Source organism: Lissotriton helveticus, chromosome 4_1 (assembly GCF_964261635.1).
Source record: "Lissotriton helveticus chromosome 4_1, aLisHel1.1, whole genome shotgun sequence".
Lineage (NCBI taxonomy): Eukaryota > Metazoa > Chordata > Amphibia > Caudata > Salamandridae > Lissotriton > Lissotriton helveticus.
The window spans coordinates 96,520,925-96,548,007 of NC_136063.1; the positions used below are offsets into that span (position 1 = coordinate 96,520,925).

The following is a 27,083-nucleotide window of genomic DNA, read 5'->3' on the forward strand; positions in this document are numbered from 1 at the left end:
AAATTAATAAAATTTGTTGGATTAACTCCGGATAAAGATATCTCCTGAGAGTTACTGTTTGGTTCAGTAATTCGAGCGATCATCCATGATCCAATGGATAAGTAGTGTGGGAATAGTGGTGCTCGTTTTGAATTCATATCTTGTGCATAGATCGCCGCCTAGTGTTGGGTCCGGATGATTGCACATTGTTGTCCTGGAAGAGTCTTCGAAGTATCACGAGATAGGTGGCTCCTCCCTCGGACTACAGTGCGCATGGGCATCCTCTCCATCCTCAGATTGGTTTTTTCCGCCATTGGGTTCGGATGTACTTTTCTTTACTCAAGTTCGGAACTTTTCTAAAGGCCAAAAGGCCTTCGGGGTCGTCGGTATTGTTATTTCGATCGGTGCCGAGTTCTTGTTCCAGTTCTTTTCGAGCAGGACGTCGAAGAGAGCCGCGTGGCCTTTTCGACACCAGAGGCCCGATCGTCGATGGAACGGAGCCCGTTCAAACGATGCCCCCTTTGTAACTCTAAGTACCCGCACATCGATGTACACCCGGTGTGCAACAAGTGCTTATCACCAGACCACAATTAGGACAACTGTCTAGCTTGTGCTCGATTCCGGTCAAAGAAGACGCTTAGGCTCCGACGTGCAGCGAGGCAAACGATGACGAAGAAAGTGCCCGACCTGGTGACTATCTTCGATGAAGAAGATGATAAGGTCGTCGAGTCTCGGGATCCAGAACAGCAATCGGATCCCGGTTCGGAGCATGACTCCAACTATTATGAAGACGACGAAGAAGACGTCGATAATGAAAACGTCGTCGAGGTAAGGGACGACGTATCCCCCATCGGAGTCGTCGATGACGACTCAAGCAATGAACCAGGCCCAACAGTGGGTACGGAGCTCGGAACAGACACTGAAAGGCTTCCAAGGGCTCAGGTCGAGGCATCGTCGGAAGGCCTTAGCCAAGATAATGACGAACGTTCTATAGCCCTGCGTCTCGGCCCGGCTAAGAATATATCACACGAGCCATCAGTCGCACTACTGAAAGCGAAACCGAAAGCCATCGAGTCAAAAGCGAAACCGAAACTGCTGAAGACAGTCTTCGGATCGAAGAGTTCGAACACATTGTGATGTATTCCTATAGGTTCTGTATCGATCCCCCTATTCCTGACCCTATTCTGGTTAACAAGTTAACTAGCAGCCATCCCATGAGGCAGAAAACCCCCATGATGCAGGAACCGTTATCTGATTAAGCCACACTACGGCACAGGAACGTGTTATCTGATTAGGTCATAACGCTTGCCATCTAATTAGACAAGCGATATTCCTCCAGCCCCTGATAAGGCAAACGGAGTTCTCAAAACAAATCAAACCTATGACAACCTGGGAAAAACCCTGCGGCCATTGTTTTGATTTCACCGAGAACTTCAGCAAAAGAATGTGCTAACGACCAGGTCGTATGACATCCTTATTGACGTATCTATGTCCATCCTTACGTCAATCTCGGCACCTTAAAGGTATAAATATTACCGATATTGCCCTATGCAAACACACGCGGTGGTGACGAGATCGGAGCAGCCAGACTTGCCGAAGCCCAGAGCAGAGCAGACCCCGCTGGCGCAGCCCCGCCTTCCTGACGCGCTGAGAACGAGACGCTGCTTTCTCCTGCCGAGAAATCCAGCTCCGGCGCTTCCGGGTAGCCCTCGCAGGCAGCCTGGAATATCGAGACCAGAGACGAGAGATACCATCCCTCATTCATCCTAGATTCCAGGTACAGAACTGAATAACCCCTTGCAGAGAATTCTTTAGTCAGTCACTTGGCAAAACAAACTTAACTTAAACTGCTACTTTCTATTCCCGCCCACGTATTAGGCTTAGGTCAGGTACATCTGGGGTAGGCGTAGTTAGAAACACCAGTTGAGTACGATTAGTCAAATGTATATGTGTATGTATCTATTTTATCCATTTTAACCCATCATATGGCTTAGAAACCATATCAATGTTTTTACAGTATTATTTTATACTTCTGCTTTTAATGTATGCACTTTACTTAACCATAAGTATTGCAATAATATCGATCCATTTCTCTTGTATGAGAAAAGAGACTGATCAATAAATAACATATTTTATTGAACACGCCCGTCTCTTCCTTTTCTCTACAATCTGGTGAGACTAAGAATGCACGTACTGACTGAGTAAAATAAGTCGTCTTTTGTTTTCACACGACTCTAGAGATACACTCTTGATTAGGGGAGAGCAAAGTTGTCATGTTCTATGGTTGTCAGAAACTAAATCCCTTCTTGTCTATCCAGGGAGGTTCAACTCCTCCTTGCCTATTCGAGAAAGTTTCTAGTGAACTCTGAGCTAGCTGGCAAACCCAAAACTTTAAGTCTAATATCGACAATAGAAGACCTAGTTAACGTCTGGTCTAGGCCTATACTATTGAAGGTATTATTCCAATGCGCAGAGCCTATTGGGATAATAGGAACTACACTACATGGCGCCCAACGCGTTTGGATAAGCGATAAAACTAACGTAAGACATTTAGAGTAACTCAGTCGTGCTTTTTCACTCAGACCCCTTTTTTCCCATAATACTCCAAAGACGTCTGGAGTGGGTGAAAGGTAATATCCGCCAGACCTCGCAGGAGGAAACTCCTATGTATGGTCCTTGGTTTAGTCAACGTTGAAGGATACACTGTTCCAAAATATTGTGCATCTAATCTTTGTTTCCATAAGAACCTGATCTGCAAAACAAACTAAATAACCTTCTGGACAGTACAATGTCAGACACTGAAGGAGAAAGAGAGGCAGTTAGAATAGTAACTGAACTCGCAGCAGCTGATAATGCACTGCAAGACGCTGACCCGGATATAATACTCATCGCGGTCAACATAAGAAAATCTATAACTTTAAAACTTATAGAAAATGGACTGACACCTAGAGGTGGCACAGTCATATTCGTAATTGAGGCACACGAATATCGGCAGACAGAGGTATTCTATTCATGGATACACTTTCCAGCAGCAAATGCTGTAACAAAGGTCTTCCACTATTACAAAACAGAGGAACCTCCTAATGAGTACACTCCTTTCGAGGAGGTGGAAGTACCACTTAAATTTCAAGAGCATCTGCTCTTATTTAATGGCGCCCTAAAACATAATAATCACATCACCAGGCTCGGTCCATTAGGTAGACCAGGAGCAACGTGGCCGGTCCTAGCCGGATACACACCACATCCAGACATCGATGGGATGTCTGCAGCAGAGCTTTTAACACAGCTAAAACAATTAATAAAATTACATAGACAATTAGTCCAATATGTGATGCGGACTTCAACAATTCAACCAGCGATTAAAATTCCACAGCTGACCCCTCATCAGGGGAACACAAATAAAATTACACCACAGAACATACAATCCTGCCTAGGTAAAGTACCAGCTAAACGGGAACAAATACCATTCTGGTTAGCACAAAAAATCACCCAAATAGAGGCGGTGTTTCCAGACACCACCCCGTTAGAAAAACACAGGATTCTGACTATCTGTCTTCCAATGGGAATCGCACCACACGTGGAGGACTGTGACACTTGGGGTACAGTCTTTGCTTCCATCTACACAAAAACGCACGGTGTTCCATCCATTTCGGTAATACCAGATGTGCTAAAACAAATTCAAGACGAATACGGTCCAGAACCCGCTTTAACTCTTGGTATGAAATTACTAAAAGACTTCAAGCAGGTCTCGGCTATATTATTAGCCAACATAAAGGGAGAAGCAGCAAACGTGGCGATCCGCCAGAGGTTAAAAGAGACAGATATAGCAGACCAACCAGCTGAAATTGCCAGAATTATAGAAAAATCCTATGAGGAATTAGGTAGAGATAGTTTAGGTGGAATACCAGTAAAACCACAACTGATTGAAAGTCCTGGAAAAATATTTTTTAATAATAATTCAACATCACAAAAAAAGAGCTGGGATGGAAACAAACAATCCAATCCTAAAGAAAATAAATTCCAGTCCAGAGGAAGGTCTCCTCGGCGGAGAGAAAAATCTCCGAACCAAAGACACAGGTCACCCCAAAGTGACCCCTCTGGGAAAAGATATAACCTTAGAAATAGGGATAATATAAAGAAGCCTGATAGATATCAAGACATTGATACACGTCCCTCTCAATCTTTTCAGACTTCCTCGCAGAAATCGGAAAGAAGAGGACGATCAGAACAAAGAGAAGAGCACGCCAAGTCCAAAGACAAGGAATCTGCTCATCTAAAAAAGAAACTACAATTTCCAAAAAAGAAGGTAGCCAGTATCAAGGTAGTTAACAATGCCGAGAATACTGAGGACACAACTGGAAAACGGAGAATGGGCTCAGACAATGCTAGACAGCGTAGCAGAAGTGAGCATAGCTCGCAAAGTCCTTATGAATCTTCTGGAGACAGTGGACACGAATGAATATCTTCAAGTGGAAACTGCAGACACCAGAGTTAGCAAACCTCACAAAATATATGAAATAACTTTACGTATAGAAGGGGATAAGACTAGAAAAATAAGGGGACTATTTTGGGATAATCTCTCCAAGGGCTATGACATCCTTCTAGCTGAAAAAGACTGGCCACCAGAGTTTGTCAGGGAGTGCCCTCATGGCGAAGAAATAATTATGCCTGCCTTCTCAAATCATATCCCAATTCATAAAAAATACACACTCGCCAGAAAGTGGGCTGTAGCTCAAGCTCCTGCTTTATATAAAAATCATGTAGGATGGGATGAGGACTCTCCTCCTCACAAAATCCAGTTAAAATCACAACCTACTGCACAGAGACCGTATCCAATTAAGCAAGAAGCTAAAAAACAGGTAAAAGAAATCCTAGATCAATTAGAATACCAGGGGGTGATTGAAACTTGCACCTCACAAATGAACAACCCTTTGTTTCCGGTCTCCAAACCAGACAATTCATATCGTCTAGTTTTGGATTACCGACACCTTAACTCATGTTGCAAAACTTTTGCAGTGCAAAACTCGCATAGTGCTGCACTAATGAATAACATAGTGCGCAAAAAATACAAAACAACATTAGACATCTCTAATGGATTCTTTTGTCAAAACATAGCACCAGAGAGCAGATATTTGTCTGCGTTCTCAATAAATGGCACTCAAAAACAATTCTGTCGGTTAGCCCAGGGGTACCAGAATAGCCCAGGGGTATTTGATTTGATTTGAAAAAAATTTATAGAGCGCGGCTAACACCATTAGGTTTCTTGGCGCTGTGCTGGGGCGTGGTGAAAAGAAGTGAAAAAGAAACAGGATCTAAGGATATGAGATAGTGAAGAGGAAGGTTTTAAGAAGTGATCTGAAACCAGAGTATGAAGGTGCAAGTCTGAGGGAAAGTGGAAGGGAGTTCCAGAGGGATGGGGCCAGAAGAGAAAACCTCAGGCCCCCGTGTTTTTTCCTCTTGAACCTGGGGACGGATAGCAGGGCCATTTGGGATGAACGTAAGTTGCGGGACGGGGTGTAAGAATGGAGGAGGGAGGAAATAAAAGAGGGACCTAGACCAGAAAGAGATTTGAAGATAGTGCTGCCTAGCTTAAATTTGCAGCGGGCGGATACCGGCAGCCAGTGAAGACTCTTTAAGAGTGGACGGACATGCTGATCTTTTGGCTGGTGGAAAATCAGGCGAGCAGCCTGATTTTGTATCAGCTGGAGTCTTCTCTGTTGGTACTCAGGGATGCCGACGTACAGCGCGTTAGCATAGTCGAGTCGACTGATCACTAACGCCAGGAGTGCTAACGTGAGCGCTTCGGTGGTAAGAAGGCGGGATATTTTCCGGAGTTTCCTGAGTTGGAAGTGGCTGGCGGACACCACTGCACTGATCTGGGGAGTCATTGAGAGGTCATTACTATTAATGACACCCAGACTTTTGGCAGAGTTGACTGGAGAGGGAGAGCTTCCAAGACTGGCAGGCCAGATGGAAGATTGCCAGGGGTTGGAGGCTCCCCCGACAAGAATTAATTCAGTCTTGTCGGGGTTAAGCTTCAGGTGGTTTAGGCTCATCCAGTCACTGATGAAGCAGAGTGTATTTTGGAAAGTAGAGGTGGAGTCCTCGGAAGAATCAATATTAAAAATCAATTGAATATCATCCGCGTAGTTGAATGCAGTAACGCTCAACCCGCGGAGAGCACGAAGTAACGGGGCTAAGTACAAATTAAAAAGGAGAGGGGATAGTGAAGAGCCCTGGGGGACGCCACAGGACAGCTCAACCTGAGTGGCGGAGAACTGAGACAGCCTGACAGCTTGTTGTCGTTCCGTCAAGAAGGACTGAACCCAGTCAAGGGCGGTCCCTCGGATGCCGGCCTCTTCGACACGGTCGACCAAAATTCCGTGGTCGACCGTGTCGAAGGCGGCCGATAAGTCCAGAAGGACAAGGGCTTGTCGGGTGTTAACATCAGCCCCTCTGCGCAGTTCGTCCATCACGGAGAGAATGACAGCCTCCGTTGAGTGCGCAGGTCTGAACCCTGCCTGCTTAGAATCTAAAACACACGAGTCCTCGATAAAGGAACTGAGTGTGTGGGTCACGTGCGATTCCAGGACTTTGCTGAGGAAAGGGAGGAGGGATATAGGGCTGTAATTGCTCAGAATGGAGGGGTCTGCTGAAGGTTTGTTTAAAATGGCAAGAAGATGAAAGCTGCTCGAAGAACCGAGGGAGGACAGCAATCACGAGGAGAGCCAGAGGAAATTTTGTGCAGGAGCGAGGAAAAAATAGCCGTCGAAATGGGAGGAATAGCAGTAAGAGTGTGAGAATTGGAATATTTGGAGAGCTCAGTGGTTAGGGGGTGAGCAGACGAAGTTTGAGCAGCAATGCTGGATTTAATTTTTGCTATTTTTTCGACAAAACATGCGTTCAAGGAATCGCACAGAGTTTGGGAGGGGAGTGGCCCTAATGTAAGTCTGGCTGGGTTGGATAGTTCTTCCACAATGGCAAATATGTCCTTCGACTTATTTGTGGAATCCATAATTTTAGTGGAAAAATAAGTAGATTTGGCAAGGGCTATAGCGGTTTTATAATTTTTAAGTAAAGAGGAAAATACCTCCTTATTCTCAGGGGAGTACCCTCGGCGCCAACGTCGTTCTGCTTGGCGGAGGCCTAATTTAAGGGCTCTCAGGTCCTCGGTGAACCACCTTTGAACGTCATGGCAGCGTCTGGCTCTAACTAATTTTAGCGGAGCTACTGCGTCAGCAGCAGAAGTAAGCCAGCGAGTAAGATTTAATGACTGGGTGTCAATAGAGGCAGGTGGATCAGGGGTAGAAGGGACTGAGGAGCTAAGAATAGAGTGAAAAGTGTTTAAATCTGACCTGTTCCAATTACGGGCCAGAAAGTTCGTCTCTTGAGGCTTAACGGTAGGGCAGGGGATCCCTAACGTAAATGTGATTAAAAAATGGTCTGACCATAAGCATGGCAAGATGAGAGGGACTGAAATGTCCAAGCCAGATGTCCACACCTGATCTAAGATGTGCCCTTTTGTATGCGTGGGCGAATGAATATGCTGAATGCAATTCAGGCCTGACATGAGGTCAGAAAAGGCTTGTGAGCTGGGAGATTCGTGGGTGTCCAAAGGCCAATAATTAAAATCGCCTAAAACCAAGATGTTAGAATTGTTAATGGTGAGCTGGGCGATGAGGTCACCAAACTGGGCAGGAAAGTTGGGCATAGATGAGGGGGGACGGTAGGTCAGAGCACATATAAGAGAGGATCCTGACAGTTCCAGTCTGATTACCAGGCAGTCTACCGAGGGAATGCTGGTAGTAGGCACTATGGAAAAGCGGATCGGGTGCTTAAAGATAGCGGCAACTCCCCCTCCGACTTTGCCGGGGGCACGATTAGCTTGTAGTATGTGATAACCAGGGGGGGTGGCGGCCAAGATATCGGGGGCAGAATCATCTGTTAACCAGGTCTCGGTCAAAAATAAGATGTCAGGTTGTTCTGACTCCAAGAGATGGAAGATGTCGAGTTGATGACTGACCAGAGACCGGGTGTTAAGGTAGAAGACCGAGAGGGAGTGATGGACGGGTTTTGTCAATAAGTGGGTAGCAGGTCTGGAGTCCGTGATCAGGGGCCTTGGAGTAGAATATGGCCATGTTATTTCGTGAAAAGAGCTGCGGGTAGTGAGCAGGCCTAAAGAGACCTGCCTGGGAACAGACTCAGGTGGGGGAAGCGCGGGATTATGACATAAGACGAGGGATGCGCGGGTGTACGTGAGAAGAGGGACAGAGTAACGCGTCCCTAGCCCCGGTCGGCCGCGGACGGGCGCAGACGGGCTTGACTCAGGCGCAACTCCGGCGCGCCTACGACGCGCCCGCTGCGCTCGTCCGCTGCGCTGACACATGGGGGCCGTTAAAATAGGAGGATGGCGAGGAGGTGTGGCGAGGCTCTAGCTCGCGGCCAACCCGTTACAAGATGGCGCCCGCGGCCGCTGGGGAGCCCGTTAGGCGGAGCAACCACAGCAGGCGGCCAGGCACCACGCGGGAGGCGATGTAGTCAGGAGAAGAGCGTCCCCGCTTGTGCTCAGCGGAGGAAGGTAGGATGTTTAAAAATAGAGGTCGCTGCTTGCAATCAGCAGGGCCGGAATGAATTAAAATACCTGCTCGTAGTCAGCAGAAGTCACATAAAATAACAAAAGGCAGCGCACCAGCAGTTGCGTGTCAGCCCCCTGCCACAGGGCTGCTTAGCAATCATAGGGGAGCGGGGGGGGGGGAACCTAAAATAGGAGGATGGCGAGGGGGTGTGGCGAGGCTCTAGCTCGCGGCCAACCCGTTACAAGATGGCGCCCGCGGCCGCTGGGGAGCCCGTTAGGCGGAGCAACCACAGCAGGCGGCCAGGCACCACGCGGGAGGCGATGTAGTCAGGAGAAGAGCGACCCCGCTTGTGCTCAGCGGAGGAAGGTAGGATGTTTAAAAATAGAGGTCGCTGCTTGCAATCAGCAGGACCGGAATGAATTAAAATACCTGCTCGTAGTCAGCAGAAGTCACATAAAATAACAAAAGGCAGCGCACCAGCAGTTGCGTGTCAGCCCCCTGCCACAGGGCTGCTTAGCAATCATAGGGGAGCGGGGGGGGGGACCTAAAATAGGAGGATGGCGAGGGGGTGTGGCGAGGCTCTAGCTCGCGGCCAACCCGTTACAAGATGGCGCTCTCAGCGAGAGTAACAGAATTACTACAAACATATGATGACGAGGCATTATCTTATGTCGACGACATATACCTAACAGATGATGACTTGGATACTCACTTGAAGAGAGTGAACACCATAATACTTGGGTTCGCAGCAGAGGGTTACAAATTCAACTTTAAAAAATCTAGAATTGCCCATCTAACAGTCCTGTTCTTAGGATACGAATTATCAAGTGAAGGCAAAAGCCTGGCTGACAATTTCCTAGAGAAATGTGCCGTACTCCAAGCACCTAGAACACTAAAAAACCTACAGTCAATTCTAGGCTTCCTAAATTTCGGAAGAACATACATTGCAAATTATGCAGAAAGGGTCAAACCCCTTTATGATCTAATAAAACCAGATTTTAAAAGAACCAATTGGACTCAAATACACACAGAAATTTTGAGATCCTTACAAACAGACATGTTAATTAAAACAAAATTAGAAACCCGTGATAACACACGCAATCTAGTGATTCGAGTCATCCCAGGAAGATGCGGATTCACATACCTGACCTCTAATGAGGGAGAAAAGGTACCAATTGCATTCAAATCACACTTGTACACAGAAGCTGAAAAGAAATTCAGCATTAAAGAAAACATTGTTCATGCAGTTCAAACCGCAATAGCTAGAGAAAAAGATCAAGCGGACGGTAGACATATCACAGTCAGAACAGCAGAATCAGCCTTTGAGGCATTAACAACACCGTGTAATTTACCAACAACAACATTGAATCCGGAATGGATACAATGGGTGAATTCAATTACAACGGACAAAGTATACTACTACTTTGATCCAGAACTAAAGGAATTGAAAAATCTAGAATTTAAAAGAACATTCGCTCTGCCTATCGACATTCTGCCCTTACGACAATACGCTTGTGTAATCTATACAGACGGACATGCTCAACCCTCCGTTTGGGGAGAACAAGCATACAACCCCACATGTGAGATTACAAAAGAAGTGTGGCGCGGAGGTAACCTAAGACCTCTATTAACAAAAACACACTCAGTAGAAACTAATTCAGAACAACAGACTGAAATAATAGCATTGAAAATGGCGCTAGATAATGCGGATCGCGAATTCCCGACACTTATAGTGTCCGATTCATATTACTGCGTCAAATCATATAACAACGATTTGCAGACATGGATTCAAAACGGTTACAAAGATGACACAGGTGCAACAATAAAGCAAAAACTGCTTTGGGAACAAATAGTTCTTTTAAAAAAAGAACTACCAAAGACTCACGTGACACACTCACTGAGTCATCAGCGTGATGGCGTTCACGTTGCAGGGAATTCATTGGCTGAAACAGCCACAGCGGTAGCAACTAAATCGGCTTCCGTAGCTCGAAAAAAGCGTACAGTGAAGTATATTGACGGTGAAACAGTGCTGGCGGTGAAAACGTCATCAAAAGGCGACTGCTCAGCGCTACCGATCAACTATCCACTCAATTATACATACATAATCGATGCAAACTCCGTCCCTTTTGCTCGAATCCCTGGAGTGGGGGATAGAGTGATTCCAAACATGGACAGGAGAACCTTGTTAATAGCAGATGCACATATGGGCGAGGGTCTCAGACACCTCAAACTAAAAGATTCTCTGGAAGAATTACAATCAAGGTACTGGTGGCCAGGCATGAGCCTGCATCATACCATGTTTGTAAAGAACTGCCCAAACTGTAACAGAAATCGCAGTGGTGAGAGAAACGGTGTAATACCGTGTCGTTTCACTCCAGAAAAGATCAACAGTAAAAAGCAAAGCGTCCGATTAACATATACAGGCTAGTTTCCACTTATAATGTAGATCACCAGCACTCGGCTGACGTCTGGACTGTTATACAAAGATTTGCGAGTCTAAATGGCATATACGCTAGAAGCATGCTACGTTTGACTATTGTGTTCACTCTAGCCCTCCAGCCTGAGGGGAAACATGGCCAAATGAGCATAGCACAGCGGGACTCTTCTCACTTCCTTCCTGAGGGATACGGGATGGTGTAAAGAAAAAACCAAGGCATAAAGCTATCTATAACAGAAAGGATATTAGGTTCGGGAGCTGGGTGGGTCAAACATCTAATAAGTGTCCAACATAGTCTAAATAACCTGCCAAGAAATTCTCTGAAGGGATTCAGTCCGTACGAATTATTGTTTGGAACTAGGATGTTAGTCTTAGACCTCGACAGTCAGACTTCAGTGGTGAAGGAAAAAAGCTTTGATATCAAAGATCGTTTGGCTATTTTGCAGGACTTAAACGAAACAAGAAAAGACCTGAGCAACATAAAGTTGAAACAGCAGCCAACAACCACTGAAGAACCACCACCTGTCCCAGCAAGACCTGTCTGGATTCCAAAAGTCGGGGATCTAGTCAGAGAAAAGATCGCGGTAAAGAAGGAATTTGGGCCTTCTTACAGAAAAGCAGTTCCTGTCTTGTCCATCAACGGGACAAGATCAGTTGTACTACCGCCGCTTGCTGGTAAAAAGGAGAACCGAGTTGTATCCATCGACCTGGTAAAACCACAATCATGTGGCCGATAACAAATAGTAGGCCAAGTGGACTCCCGATAAGTAGTAGAACACCAAGATTTGCTACGAACACAGAGGTTCAATCTAAGAGGCTAATCACATTCGAAACGCCTACAGAACTACAACAAGGACTATGCAACAATGCAATGGAACTTAGACCTCTGAAAACCCAAATAAAAACATTTAGCAGAGACACACCAATCTATAATGAGGTAACAAACGACTATGCAAGAAACAGTAATCCTGAAGCAATTGGAACAATTGACAGAACTGCATCCGGCTACTTCATAAACTTCGATGATTCCTCTGAAGGCTTCACTGAATCAAAAACACAGCCATCAACAAAAACCTTTAAAGATAAAGTTAAAGTACTTTTGAAACAACTGAAAGAAACATATCTGATTTCTCCATGGATTGAATTTTGGGTGGGTTTTGGTGCATTTATCCTCATACTTTGGCTCATCATGGTACTAACTTTGGGACGCTTCATTGAGGGAAAATATGCTAAAATGAACACAGCAAGTCAGAAAATCAACTTGATCCTCAAACCACACACATCTTCACACGTCGAGAAAAGAGAACTTTCTTCAGTCAACTTCACAGCCAATCCTATACCGGGTGGGGTAGCATGGGACAACACTGACTACGAAATTTATGGTCCGGTTGAAATCCTGAAATATCCACACCAAATTAAGATCTCGTTGAGTGACTTTGTAAAACCAAGCTCATTTGCTGATGATTGGGACTTTGAAAGTATAAATAATATGATGTCTGACTTAGTGATGTCTGCTAAATTTACCAAACATGATTATTTGCAGGGTTCGACAAATTATGATAGTATGTACTGTTATAACCACTATGGTAACCATTTTCTACATAGATCTGCACAACCTAGAAATGTTTTAAATTATAATCAATGGGAACATTGTGCAACCCCTCCAAAAGGAAGCTCAAGAACCGTTTATGACAAATATTCATACTTTTCAGGTTTTAACACAAGTAATGCTGAAACATTTTATTTCAAATTGTCAAATAAGACAGGGACAAAGACCATGATAACAAACACGAAATTGATATATTCAGACTCATTCTTTGAACAAATGAATACTTTTGGTTTTGATTATTGGGACAAAAATGTTGAAGTAAAGAGTGTTTGGGGTACAAAAGAATGGCAAGTACAGGGTATAGAATCTTTGTTTAGAGCCTGCATGATCCCAGAACAAATTATATTTTTAAATGACACTGTTCAACAAACTACCTGTCTTGGCCTAGCCAAGATCAAAGACTTAAATAAACCGTCTATTCCAAAACAAACAATGAACAGCAATAGCTCTACAGATGAAGAGATAGACGTAAATTATGTATTAAACCAAAACAGAACACATCCTGATTGGAAAAAGTGGTTGATCTGGCCCACAGATACTAATAACTGTCAAGACAGATTCCTGAACAAAACACAGGGGTTCAAAATGACCAGGCCAGACCCTAGATATTCCCAAAGACAACACCCAGGGATAATAACCACCTACAGTGTGGGCAAATTATGCCTTCAGTGGCTACAAACTTCCACACTGGCAGAAATTAAGCAACACCTAACTTTACTTACTGATGGTGCTGACTTGCGTGATTTCATTATGGGACCGGGCAAACAGCGTTAGAAACGTTTCATAGCAGCCTCTGTATATGCAGCATACAACGAGGCCTGGAAGGTGACTCAAATTGAGACAGCAGAAAGTATACGGGAAATTGACCGTATTAATTTGGAAAAATCACTTTCTGTAGTGGACAATGGGTTAATGACTCTGTCCTCCAGAATTTTTTCTCTGGACAGCATTGTGTCTTCAGCAATCGACATATTATCGCAAGACTTACTGTTGTTACAACACGGTCAGTCCCAATTGCGTTCTATTGTACAGCTTGGCTGGACGTTACAAAATCTGCGTTCAGGCTATGTGCCCTGGCGTTTAATCAACACAACGTCACTATTCAATATCTTTAACCTCACTGATAAACAAATCAGTATGGCACAAAAGGGTGCTGATTATACAATCCTGAGCATTGAGAAACTCGAGAGATTACCAGTGACAATGTCAGAACGACCTGTCAGTGAATGGATAATACATGGGATAATTAATATTCCAATATCAACCTTCAGGTTTCAATACTGCCAAAAATATATACAGGCTGGCATGTACGAAAAATTGGGAAAAGGGTACATTAAAACAACATGGAACTTGCCCTATTCACATGCATGTGTCAGTAATAAAGGACAGAAAGTGTTTCTTAGTGGCAATAATTGTGCGATGTCACTGAGCGGTACACTTCTGTGTAATGGAATTAGTTTGCATGGAGCCTGTGAAGGGAACTCAAATAACCTTTCATGTCACCAGCTAGGCGCACCTGCAACAGAGATAGAACCTTTCTTTCAAAGACTCTATAATGGGAGTTACGTTCTAATTGTGGACCGCGGATGTTGTAGTCTTATGCCCGGGACTCCTTATCTCGTAACTACGACTGCGAAGGTCAAGTGCTGTGGACGCTTATTGTTCCCCAGCTCCCTTCCAGACAGGGAGGCAAGGGCATGGCCCAACTTGAAAATTACTTCTATTCGAATATATACTTTAAGCAGAATGAAAACAGTGCTTCTTCAGACGCCGACCAGGCTCACGTCATCAAAAGAAACGTATGATCTCCTAGTCGCAAGGACGACTGCAGAGATTCACTCATTGTTATCAACTAATTCCCCCATACATTTCGCAGAAATCCTGAATGAAATCTTAAATATTTCTGATACCAGTGGAGTCTCAAAAGTATTTAAGACCGTATTTTCGATGGCATTAACACCATTCAAAGCCATACTGGGTATTTTTCCAGATTTCGTCCATTCGATTTTTGGCGGACTTCCCCTCATTTTGGGACTAATTGCAGGAATACTATTCTTAGTCCTTATATTTCGTTATGGCAAACCATGTCACAGACAAAACACCTGCGACAAGGGAAGAAACAATCCGAGCCATTGGATACCGGGACCGGATATCAAAAATCCTGGGACTATCCCGGCTTAGAGACCTGAACATGACTTGGTTTCTTTCATTTCGACCAATGTGGCATCGATGTGTTTTACCTGTATTAAGGTGCTTGCTATGCGGAGAAGAATGCGTGTTAGACACCTGTCTGACGCTACAATCAGATGCGCCAATGGATGCAGAAACATTGTTGAGTCCAATAAAGGCTCATGCTTTGTGCTGCCCTCAACGGCTACCAATCCTGATGACGGCATTCGTGGAAGCTTCACCACTACGATTGAGGGGTAGTGAAGTTCAAGATGAAAGCAGCATTGATCAGGTACGACCTTCTGTCAGCAATACTAATCAAAACGTCAATGGAGACAATCATGCGCACGAATGCATGGTTACATCCTTTTCCGAGTTAGTGGAACTCTCCCAGGAAGCTGTTGACAGCTTTTTCGACAGTCTAAATGATATGATGTTCTCACCAGAGCAGAAATAGAGACTTTTGAGCAAGCTCGCACACGGCGTTCCCTGAATTTGGCCTTCAACTAGAATAGCAAAATACTATGAACAATTTTCCTTCCAGTTCACGGACAGCGATTTTTTTTCAGCAGCCCCAAAATATTTTTGCATATTTTTCGGGACACTTATCTTCTGCTTAAAGTAAGAACTATTCTTAGAGAACTAAAACGTCTAATTTTAGATAGTTTATAGACATTAGCTGCCCGCTGGTATGTTCATAATTATTTTATTCTGTGATGGAATGGTCTCGAAACTTTTTTCTGTATTAAGAGCCATTTCATGTGTAAATTCTCATATACAAATTAGTGATAATGTATAGATATGCGTGATTACTTTAGCATTATTCTACAGCTTGAGTGCATATATTACATGTGACTGTTTTTTCCGTATATTTGATAATTTCAAAATGCATTTATGTATTTTGGGGTGGTAAGGTATACACGATACTCTACAGTATGTTTTACTATGCATAGATTCGTAAATATGTCCATAGTTAGCGTGGAGTGGGTGTGATGTATTCCTATAGGTTCTGTCGCAGGGTTTCTGTTCTCACACAGAACTGTGCACAGAGGAGTGGAACCTCGGCAAATTAGGGTGTTCCCAAACTCACCTTAGCAACTAACTCACCCCTTACCGAGCTAGCTACAGTGTCTCATTGGACATATCAAACTCCCAATGTTTAGACAAACCAGAACATGAACTTACAGTACCTCAGGGTACGTGGGACTCATGAACACTCTTTCGTTATATTATCATTACAAACCAGAACATGGAGTAAAGAAGACACATGTGCATTTGAAATGTTTATTTACTAATGCCGTCTTCTCAGGCGCAGTATCTTAGATAATACAAGTATACTTATTATCAGTAGCAAAATTATCAGCATAGTTACTAAGACATAAAAAGCGAATGGTGACAGCATGTTAACATACTGTAATGAATAAGAGTTAACAACACTTATATCTCACCCTCCCTAACACATATATTATATTATTAGCTAAGAAGGTCTCTTTGGGTTGTTTCAGGGCGGGCCCATACCTTAGTGTCCTAGCATGAAGGAATCACATCAGCATACACCAGCTCTCTCTGCATGTGCACCGCATCAAGTGTTTTTTATGTGCCTCATGCAAAGCAATATCAATCCCGCCTGAAGCCAGAGTTGGCAAAGGCTGCACTTGTGTTATGACTATGAAGGCGTGGAGATCAGACCTCATAACAATTCCATATCGTGTTGTTCCTGAAACTTCAGCACTCTTCGTGCAGACATAGTTTATTAAGCAAAGCTGATATCAGAGCAATAACATATTATTCTCACATACACCACGGCAAACTACTAGGTTGAAAGCTAAGTCAACAATTAAGTGTCGTGTGCAGAAGTTGCAAGAAAGAAAAATGGCGTTTAAACCTCAAATGTACCTATGCTAACTTAACACGATATAAGGATATACAGGAGCTATATGACACCCCCCCATGATCCGAGAACGGACTAAATATGATAACAGAAGTGCCATCTCATGAGAGCAGAACTCAACAGTAAACGAGCATGAATTGAAACTAAAGATCAAAAAGGTAATGCTAAAAAATAGCCCAAAAATATAATGTGGCTCAAGCCAATAGGCAAGAAAAATTAAAAATTCATGACAAATAAGTCAACGAAATGCTATAAATCAGCAAGTCAATTCGAAGCAGTGTCTATGACAAAACTGTATATGAAAAATAAGTAGCAACAGCCTCCAATATGAAGTCACTGTCCTCATCCGAAAACAGTTCAGCCATCCAATTTAAAAGATGAAAGGAACATACGTGTTCCTCCAGCACCGGATCCTCTATAACCATCAGAGGACAGCTCGGTGGGTTTTCAAGAAAACTCAGTTCCAAGAAATTCCGTGCTGCCGACAACACATCCCAGGGACCAATTAGTCCATGCGCCACTGCTAAGGCCATAATCCTCTCGTCAGAACAAACCAACTCGTGAGCAATGATAGGACTCATCAGTTGATTAAAATCGACGTCAGGAGAAACCGGTCCGCAGAGACACAAATCAATGGCCCACTGGAAATCACAGGTCAGGCAGTGAAATACAGGCTGGACACAGGTGAAGTAGGAGAATCGAAAAGATAATCCATATGCCGTGCTCAATGTCGCCAACGGCAGTGTGCCATAATATTCAAGCATGCGGTTGCGAAACCGCGTCAGTAGCTGTTGCGCGGGGTCTTGCACAGGATGGACATCCATATTTAAAGAGACAAAAAACCACTAGCGCGCCAGCTGCTAATGCAAGTAAAAAAGGGAACCCTCCAAACAAGGATGAAAAAATAGAATGGAAGAAAGCAGGGATGACTCCAAAAATCTTTTCAAAAGAAGTCACGAGACCACTGCTAACAACTTTAAAAAAATGTGCAAGGCCTTTTGTGGAGGATGCGTTAAAGATAGTTCGAACCATCGCTCCGAAATGCAAAGGCAAATCAGTATTTAAAAGAGCCTGAACCTCTGTACGGGTGTTTGCAATGTGAAGCACGAAAGTTTCACGGGCCGAGCTCAAGGCCACCTCTTTCTGGGACAAAAGAGCCCTTATTCTTGCCATGCCGCTGAATTCTGCTCCCAAGGTCGGTATCTGTGGCCAGATGGAAGACTCCTTATGTTCACGTGTGGGAGGATAAAGCACATTTCTGCAGCAAAAAACCCGCTCACTTACTGTTACTATGAAAGGAATACCTTTAATTAACCCACAACAGTCCTCATTATTGAGCATTAAATAACTACCATTCTCTAATAATTTAAACGTGGGGATGATAGCAGGAACTGGCGTGCCCTGTAAAACGCAAGCCATATTCGGTCGGTCCTTGTTGCATGAACCGTGTAACTGTATATGTCTACACATTAAAGAATGATCTGGCGTCTCAGTGCACTCCTCCCCTGTCAGATAAACTTCCTGGTCATCCTTAAAACATCTGTATGTGTATGGGAGCGACCAGACTTCATGAAGGAAACCGCTACCTAAAGGTTCATAACGACCTATGGGTACATATTTCATGCAATTTGAAAATTTATATAAAGCAAAAGGCAGCGTTATTAAACCGTGGATAAGCCACGTTGCAGCAGTGGCTTCAGCCACGGAAAAAGGTAAAGATTCTAACCTTTCAATATGTAACATAGAAAAGGAAGCATCACGCATTGAAAGTAAGCGTTGTTTGTCAGTCAAATTAAACGGTGCAAATAAAGAAGAAACGTTCATGTACCCCCAGGGAACTTTACCCATTTTCAGTGTTTGAAGGGTCCATGCAAACTGCATGATTGATCATAATTGATTTTGACCATGGTATAATACTGACACTTCATCATGTATAATATCGACGACTGACGACACAATATTATCCAATGTGTAAATTCTAGAGGAAAGCACATTAATGCTATTGTCAACAACTGCAAGCACTTTCTCAAGATTTGCTTGATCAATGGCCCTAAGGCGTGTAGCAGCCTCAATCTGTGATAGCTTCCAAATTTCATTGTAAACCCCATATAACCACCTTTTCGACCTGCCACTAGCCGGGCCTTTAATGAAATCATTCAAGTCCACGTCTGCATTTAGTTTAGAAAGGTGATTCTTAACCGCAGGTAAAGTTGAATGTTTCAGCCAGTTTTGACACAATTTGCCTACAGAATACGATGTGACAGTATGACCTAAGTCAAAACGGGGATCAGATCTAACAGTTTTAAAACAGTCAGTTAAATTCAAAAATCTATGTTGGCAAGAATCAGCACTACGGTGCCAAAGCAGCCAACCCTTAGGATTCACACTGGAAATGTTAAAGGAGGAATTAAGAAGTAGAGTCTGTAATTCTCTAATGGATAACTGAGTAAAATTACTCCAACCATCATATTCCTCTAACTCCGGGAAAGAAGGAGCGTTTAATTTTTTAGAAGTAGCCAATCCAAAGCATGTGGTCTGGGAAATTGTTTCATTCAGAAACAGCATATGATTCGGGATGAGACATGCACGGTGCAAAGCCTCAGTGCCTTGTACCTGCCAGGCCTTTGAACCCCAAACTGATTTAAGGTCTATCGTATCCTTCCATAACTCATAGCCTCCAGTAACTAATTGATCAAGGAAGGACTTGGAATACAACAATTTAGTATCGGTAAGTCTAACCTTGGACATTGGCATTTTTCGAAACTTAAAATAAAAGGACTCGGGATTGGACTGATTAAAGTCAGTGAAGTAAGTATACTTTCTTAGAAATGTTTCAGAACTCCCCTGATGAGGCGCTGGGCAATGTTCCCACTGAGTAAAGTTAACAGCATCCCTTCTGGATGATGTTTTGTGTAAGAAGTGATTTCCATAATGTTGGTAACAGAATAATTCACCATAATTAGCAGATTCTAAATATAAATCCTCAGCATCAAATGCAGCATAGTATTGCAAGTCAGAAAATAAACTTTCTACAGCTTTGACATCCCAGTCATCAGAACGAATGTTTTGTTTCACCACATCCCCCATATTCACTCTAAGTACATTAGGGACATTAACGACTTCCGTTGGGCCATGAATCTGAAACCGAACTGCATCCCACACGATTCCATCAAGGACAGGCCATGCTGTGATGTTAACCAAAGTCAAGTCTCTTTTTAATCTGTGTGTAGAATGTGAAGAGGAAAGTGGGGCCAAAGTTCCATTTAAATGAGTAATGCAAGTTCTCTCCTCGACAGTGTCCATTCATAATTCGAAAAAAATAAAACACAAAACCAATTGACATAAAAAGGTAAACTGAAAAAAGGACCAGCCAAATGTAAGTCCAAGGGGGTATCAAAAAATGTTTTTTACACAGGCTAGCATAAACTGCAATTCGAGAGGGTTTCTTCGAGGCAAGGGAAGCCGAGTCAAATGAAAATCTGGATTCCGTGGCTAAACGAGCTTGCAGGTCAGGCATGGACAAATCAGTGGGGTAGGTATAGTCTATCTCATCAACGTTAGTTCCGGGTAAATTATTTAATAACGGACTGGAAACAGCAGGTAATTCGATGGCCACTTCAGGTTCAATATTAGAAGCAGTGGCCATAACTGAATTCCTCACAATGGAAGGACAGGAAACAGCCGGTGTCATGCTAAGAAGAATCGGCCACTCTGTGTATCTTGACATTGTCAATTGAAATAAACCTGTTTTCCTTACGTCCAGGAAGCGGTGGTAAAATGACAGTTCTTGTGCCTTTCACTCCAAGGACTGGAACTGGAGCTCGATAGGAAGGACCAAATTCTTTCTTGTTATCGATCTTCTCCCGAACCAGTTCTCCAACTTGGGGTAGCCAGCCAACTACCGGGATCTGCAACGCATCATCCGACGTGGAGGGCAAATGTTCCTTTGCAAGACTGTCTCTGGTCTTTTGTAGATTCTGTAAAACATTGCAATGTTCATCTGCGTCAAAGGAAGTGGCGCGAACCACATAGTCTAGACCGTCAAGGTCAGGGACGTACATCTTGATGCCAAAGAGCATTTCGTATGGGGTCCGCCCACCCAGAGACCTTCTAGGGAGATTATTAAGAGCACGCTGCACGCCATAGAGGTGAGCCAGCCAGTTTCTGCCAGTGCCTATAACTCGGGCTGTCAAAGATTGCTTTAAATCACGGTTCATTCGCTCAACTACACTGTTACCCTCAGGTCTGTAGGGAGACGAAAACTTGACTTGGACCCCCAACGAAGTCATGGCATCCTTATACGCCTTAGAGGCGAAAGCCGGACCCTGATCCGAATGGAAGGTACCACAAGCAAAAATCCCTATAAAGATACGCAAATCTCTAATGACAGTCCGTGAATCAGCGCTGCGATGTGGCTATACCCACACAAAGCGTGTGCATGAGTCAACTGCTACTAAGATGTACTTATACGCAGTATCAGATGAAAAAGGACCGCAGTGATCCAAATAAACACAACCTAGTGGTTTATTAGAAATGTACAACTGAGTCTGTGGCGGACGCGTAGCAGTTGAATGTTTAATCTGCTGGCATATGTCACAAAGAAGGACATAATCACGCGTCTGTTTGTACAGTCCCCGCCACCAGAAACGTTGTTGTAATTGAGTTACAGTGGCCGAGACGCCCGCATGCGCAGACGCCACACCTTCATGTGCCGCTGTAATCAAGTCTGCTCTGCGATCCGAGTTGGGAATCAGCCGTTCCCCAACGTCAGGAATTGTCACAAAAGGAACCTTTTCGGGACTTAAGTGGTATTTGTACTTCGAAGGGAATCCCGCAGGATGCTTACTTCCCTTCTCAGAGGCAGCAACTGCTGCCAAGATGTCGCTATCAATCTTGGTTTTTGACCTAGTAACCGCTGCAACTAAGTATGTAGATACTGCTGATTTCGCTGCTTCATCAGCAAGCGAGTTGCCAACAGCGTGAACTCCTACGCGCTGATGACCGAGAGTATGAATCACATAAACGAGTGGCAACATAGCCTTAAGCTCTGCCACTCGAACCCAGATCATTTTATGTTTTATTGTGCTACCTTTGGAATCATGAAATTCATTTTGAATCCAAAAGAACAAGTTCTCATTGTAAGACTGGACACAGTAGAAAGAATCACTTACAATCAGAGTAGTAACACTTGGATCTGCGTACTCCAACGCTAGTAAAAGAGCACGAAGCTCAGCTAATTGTGCAGTGCAATCGCCCAGGGGCAACGTGTGTACCTCCCTGGAAATGAATTCATCGTTCAACATAGCACCAACCACAATAGCGCATGCGGAAACGTAGGCATGTTTAGAGCCATGCGCAACCTGCGCCGACCCATCAGTGTAAATGATGCAATGGAAGTCCTCCAAAGGTCGCATAGCCAGAGGAGCAGGATGAACGAACTCATACTGCAAGTACTCTTGCGACCGTAAAGAGGCGTAAAAAATAAACGTGACATCCGTGGACGTCAATGACGCTGCCCATTGAATCCACCGTGGGTGCAAAGCCTTCGAATTTGGTACACTGGCTTTCGTGACTGCCTCCAAATGAGGACAGGGTGTTACCACTAACATGCGCTTCCCCTGTGACAGAGCTCGTTCTTTAAGAATCGCCATCTGTACAGCAGTTAAAACCTTTTCCACAGTGGGAAATCGCAATTCAGCCGAAGTGTACAAGTGTGACTTGTAAGCAATAGGTACTGTGTCTCCTTCATTAAAAGTGAGGTACGTGAAACCCACTGTCCCAGGAATTATTCTTATTACCAGGTTGGTGTGGTTATCACGAGTCAGTAAGTATTTAGAAGCGAGCAGATCGGCCTGCAAAGATTGCAAAATGGCCGAATGCTCAGGCAGCCAGCATGATTTTGAAAAAGTTGGTTGTATCAAAGCATACAAAGGCTTGATACGCTGGGCATATTCCGGAACATAAGTTCTGCCGAAATTCAAGAAGCCCAGTAAAGACTGTAATTTCTTCAGTGTTGTAGGAGCGCGCAACTGTGCGCATTTCTCCAGGAAGTGGGGAGCCAATCCTCGACCTTCATTGTTCAGCTCATAGCCGAGGAACAACACTGTGTGTTCTGCAATGTGCGATTTTGCAAAATTAAACTTGTAACCCATATCAGCAAAGTTACAAATTATTGAATTCACCCGACACAGATGCATCCAAATTTCGTCGTCTGTGAGATAAATGTCATCCACATAAGAACATGCATCTGGATCGATACTCTCCAATATAGTGACTATTCTTGAGGTGAAGACTCCAGGACTATTTTTGTAGCCCATTGGAAGTCGCCGGAAGCTTTTTTGCACACCAGCGGACGTAAAACTTGTCCATTGGGAGCTGAAGCTATCCAGTCTGTGTGCATAAAAACCGTTAGATATGTCAAGCGTTGTCTTGAAACGCTTACGCACTAGACTATCCACTAACGCAGAGCCGTGAGTATTCTGTACCGCACAGTTACGGCAATGCGAGTTCAAATGACGGTAATCCAATACCAAACGATATGATCCGTCAGGTTTGGTCACAGTAAAAAGGGGATTATTCATCGGTGACACACACGTTTCAATAACTCCCTGATATTCCAATTGTTCAAGGATTTCTGCGACGGCAGCTTTAGCTTCACGCCGTATGGGATATTGAGGCTGAGGCTGAGGCTCAGACCGCAAAGGAATTTCGTGGGAAGGAGACAATTTATCCCAACCACATTGGTTGCGGTACAGAGCCGGTGCAAGAGCCCGAGCCCACTCGTCTGCAAAATGCTGCGCATGCTCAGTCGAGACAGTGTGCGCGAAACTGGGAAGGATTACCTCCTCCCCTCGCGGCGCTGCGAGCACAAAAGGTGGGGGCCAGTCAGCCTCAGAAAGCAAAATGTCGTACGTAGACGAAAGGTTCTCCCAAAATACCCCTCTGACAGTACGCTGTATGTCACCTTCAATTAACAGGACAATTTCAAAAAGTCTTTCAGGGGGAGCCAGTCTTGTATCGGCTGTTTCAATTACAACGAACACTTCAGTCGCTGTCACCCTCAGTAGTGGACGCAGCGCCTCTCTGACTATGGTTATCTCCGCCGCGCTGTCCAGCAAAGTCAGAGCCCACGTCAGATTCCGAAGCCGCGTTCTCACTATCTGTGGCATATCGATGCGCTGTTAAGGCTGCGACTTTCTTTTTCGCAAACTGCGGCCTTTTAGGCGTAGAATCCTCCTGCTTCACTGCGCCGTCAGCTTGGCGGGACTGACCACGTCCCTGTTGGCCACCACGTCCACGTCCACCCCCTCCTCCACCGGTCTTCGGGGCCGATGTTTCCTGTAAGGAACGAGGAGAGCGTTGATCAGAACCCTGAAAACGATCAGGTGATTTAATCATCGCGCGATCGCGCAAATCATATACTTTCTCTGTCGGCGCAGGAGCCTGAAGCGCAGGAAAAGAATCCTGAGTCTGCTTATTTTGCTTCCCCTGTGTCTGTTTTTTAGGCCAATTCTGTTTTTTGGACTTGGGCGGGACATCTGCAACTGCAGATTGTCCCTGAGGTTGTTTTTTCTCCTTTACTGCAAAATATTTCAGACCTCTACTTGTGCGGCCAATTGTCTTATAAGCGGCCACTACAATTTTTGCCAACTGACGGGGTTTGTCGGCATCGGGCAGAGCAGCCAAAGCATTCGACACCTGAAAGTTAACTGCATCTCCTTTAACATTGGAGAGAATGAGATCACATACAATCTCAAAAGAACCACACAGGCGCATACCCAATTCAACCGCTGCCTCTGGACCGTGATCATTCTGAACACGTCTAATGATGTCAGGCAGGGCAGTCATAGACGGGGTGCCGAAGCACCTTGTATAAACTGCCGCAAATGTTTTTCCCCAGCTTTCACAGTCAACAAGTTCAGGAGTTAAATCCTTCGGTAAAGTAATCGTCAACATTCTATGCTTATCAGCAGGAGTAGAATTCGGAAAAACCGCCTCCAGTTGATCAAACTTCTCAGCTAGCCAGAATGGGAAGTCATCGTTGTCAACTGGACGAGCACCAAAAACCGAATTAACCATCACTGGATTGAGACGCATTCCGCCTCGATCCATGGGAACGGCCGCACCCCCCTGGGGACCACCAGGCAGGTGGCGACCGATGTATTGCACTAATGCACGAATCACGGAAATGGAAACAACATGCAGCCTACGAATTTCCTGCAGGGTACAAGCGCCGTGATTCGGGTGCGGGGTAAAGCCACCCAACGCAGGCCAATTTGTACCTGGAATTGAGAGTGGACCTAACCTCGCAGCGGACAAAGAGTGGGGGAGGGCGCCATCAAACCAAACTCGATGCTGCCAATGATCAATAGGTATTTCCAATGCCCTGTACGGTGTATACTCAGCCGGGACAGCCGAGGCGGTGTAGGAGTGGAACAAACCAGAATTAGCGTCCACTGCCGGAAACGTAACCCAAGAGTAAAACAACTCGTAAGGGAACGCCGGATCTGCACACACCACGAAAATCACAGCCATCCCATCCACCGGTACTTGGTACGTCTGAAGATGGTTGCGCACCGCCACGCGACTATGCTGCGCAATGGCCACCGCCGCCATGACAACACTGGGAACAAGAAAACACAAAGAATACTTTGTAGCACAACTGGGTAGTAATTCAAAGAAACCGTTTCAGAAAGAATCAAGCTTGAATAATACCTATCTCAAAAAATAGGTAGGTTTCACCGACACCCCGCTTTCCGGAAACGGAGGTGAAGGGGTTAAGGTATGAACGATAAACTACTCGAGTGTCATGATATAAGACCACCGAAACCGTTGGGCGCCATGTCGCAGGGTTTCTGTTCTCACACAGAACTGTGCACAGAGGAGTGGAACCTCGGCAAATTAGGGTGTCCCAAAACTCACCTTAGCAACCAACTCACCCCTTACCGAGCTAGCTACAGTGTCTCATTGGACATATCAAACTCCCAATGTTTAGACAAACCAGAACATGAACTTACAGTACCTCAGGGTACGTGGGACTCATGAACACTCTTTCGTTATATTATCATTACAAACCAGAACATGGAGTAAAGAAGACACATGTGCATTTGAAATGTTTATTTACTAATGCCGTCTTCTCAGGCGCAGTATCTTAGATAATACAAGTATACTTATTATCAGTAGCAAAATTATCAGCATAGTTACTAAGACATAAAAAGCGAATGGTGACAGCATGTTAACATACTGTAATGAATAAGAGTTAACAACACTTATATCTCACCCTCCCTAACACATATATTATATTATTAGCTAAGAAGGTCTCTTTGGGTTGTTTCAGGGCGGGCCCATACCTTAGTGTCCTAGCATGAAGGAATCACATCAGCATACACCAGCTCTCTCTGCATGTGCACCGCATCAAGTGTTTTTTATGTGCCTCATGCAAAGCAATATCAATCCCGCCTGAAGCCAGAGTTGGCAAAGGCTGCACTTGTGTTATGACTATGAAGGCGTGGAGATCAGACCTCATAACAATTCCATATCGTGTTGTTCCTGAAACTTCAGCACTCTTCGTGCAGACATAGTTTATTAAGCAAAGCTGATATCAGAGCAATAACATATTATTCTCACATACACCACGGCAAACTACTAGGTTGAAAGCTAAGTCAACAATTAAGTGTCGTGTGCAGAAGTTGCAAGAAAGAAAAATGGCGTTTAAACCTCAAATGTACCTATGCTAACTTAACACGATATAAGGATATACAGGAGCTATATGACAGTTCTGTATCAATCCCCCTATTCCTGACCCTATTCTGGTTAACAAGTTAACTAGCAGCCATCCCATGAGGCAGAAAACCCCCATGATGCAGGAACCGTTATCTGATTAAGCCACACTACGGCACAGGAACGTGTTATCTGATTAGGTCATAACGCTTGCCATCTAATTAGACAAGCGATATTCCTCCAGCCCCTGATAAGGCATACGGAGTTCTCAAAACAAATCAAACCTATGACAACCTGGGAAAAACCCTGCAGCCATTGTTTTGATTTCACCGAGAACTTCAGCAAAAGAATGTGCTAACGACCAGGTCGTATGACATCCTTATTGACGTATCTTTGTCCATGCTTACGTCAATCTCGGCACCTTAAAGGTATAAATATTACCGATATTGCCCTATGCAAACACACGCGGTGGTGACGAGATCGGAGCAGCCAGACTTGCCGAAGCCCAGAGCAGAGCAGACCCCGCTGGCGCAGCCCCGCCTTCCTGACGCGCTGAGAACGAGACGCTGCTTTCTCCTGCCGAGAAATCCAGCTCCGGCGCTTCCGGGTAGCCCTCGCAGGCAGCCTGGATTATCGAGACCAGAGACGAGAGATACCATCCCTCATTCATCCTAGATTCCAGGTACAGAACTGAATAACCCC

At 44.6% G+C, this 27,083-nt stretch overlaps 1 protein-coding gene across 2 annotated transcripts in view; it reads left to right on the forward strand.

Annotated features, from left to right (window-relative positions):
- The window catches only part of HSF1 (heat shock transcription factor 1), a 491,085-nt gene that overhangs the window by 314,339 nt on the left and 149,663 nt on the right, over nucleotides 1-27,083 (forward strand). The gene's annotated exons all lie outside the window — the stretch shown is intronic.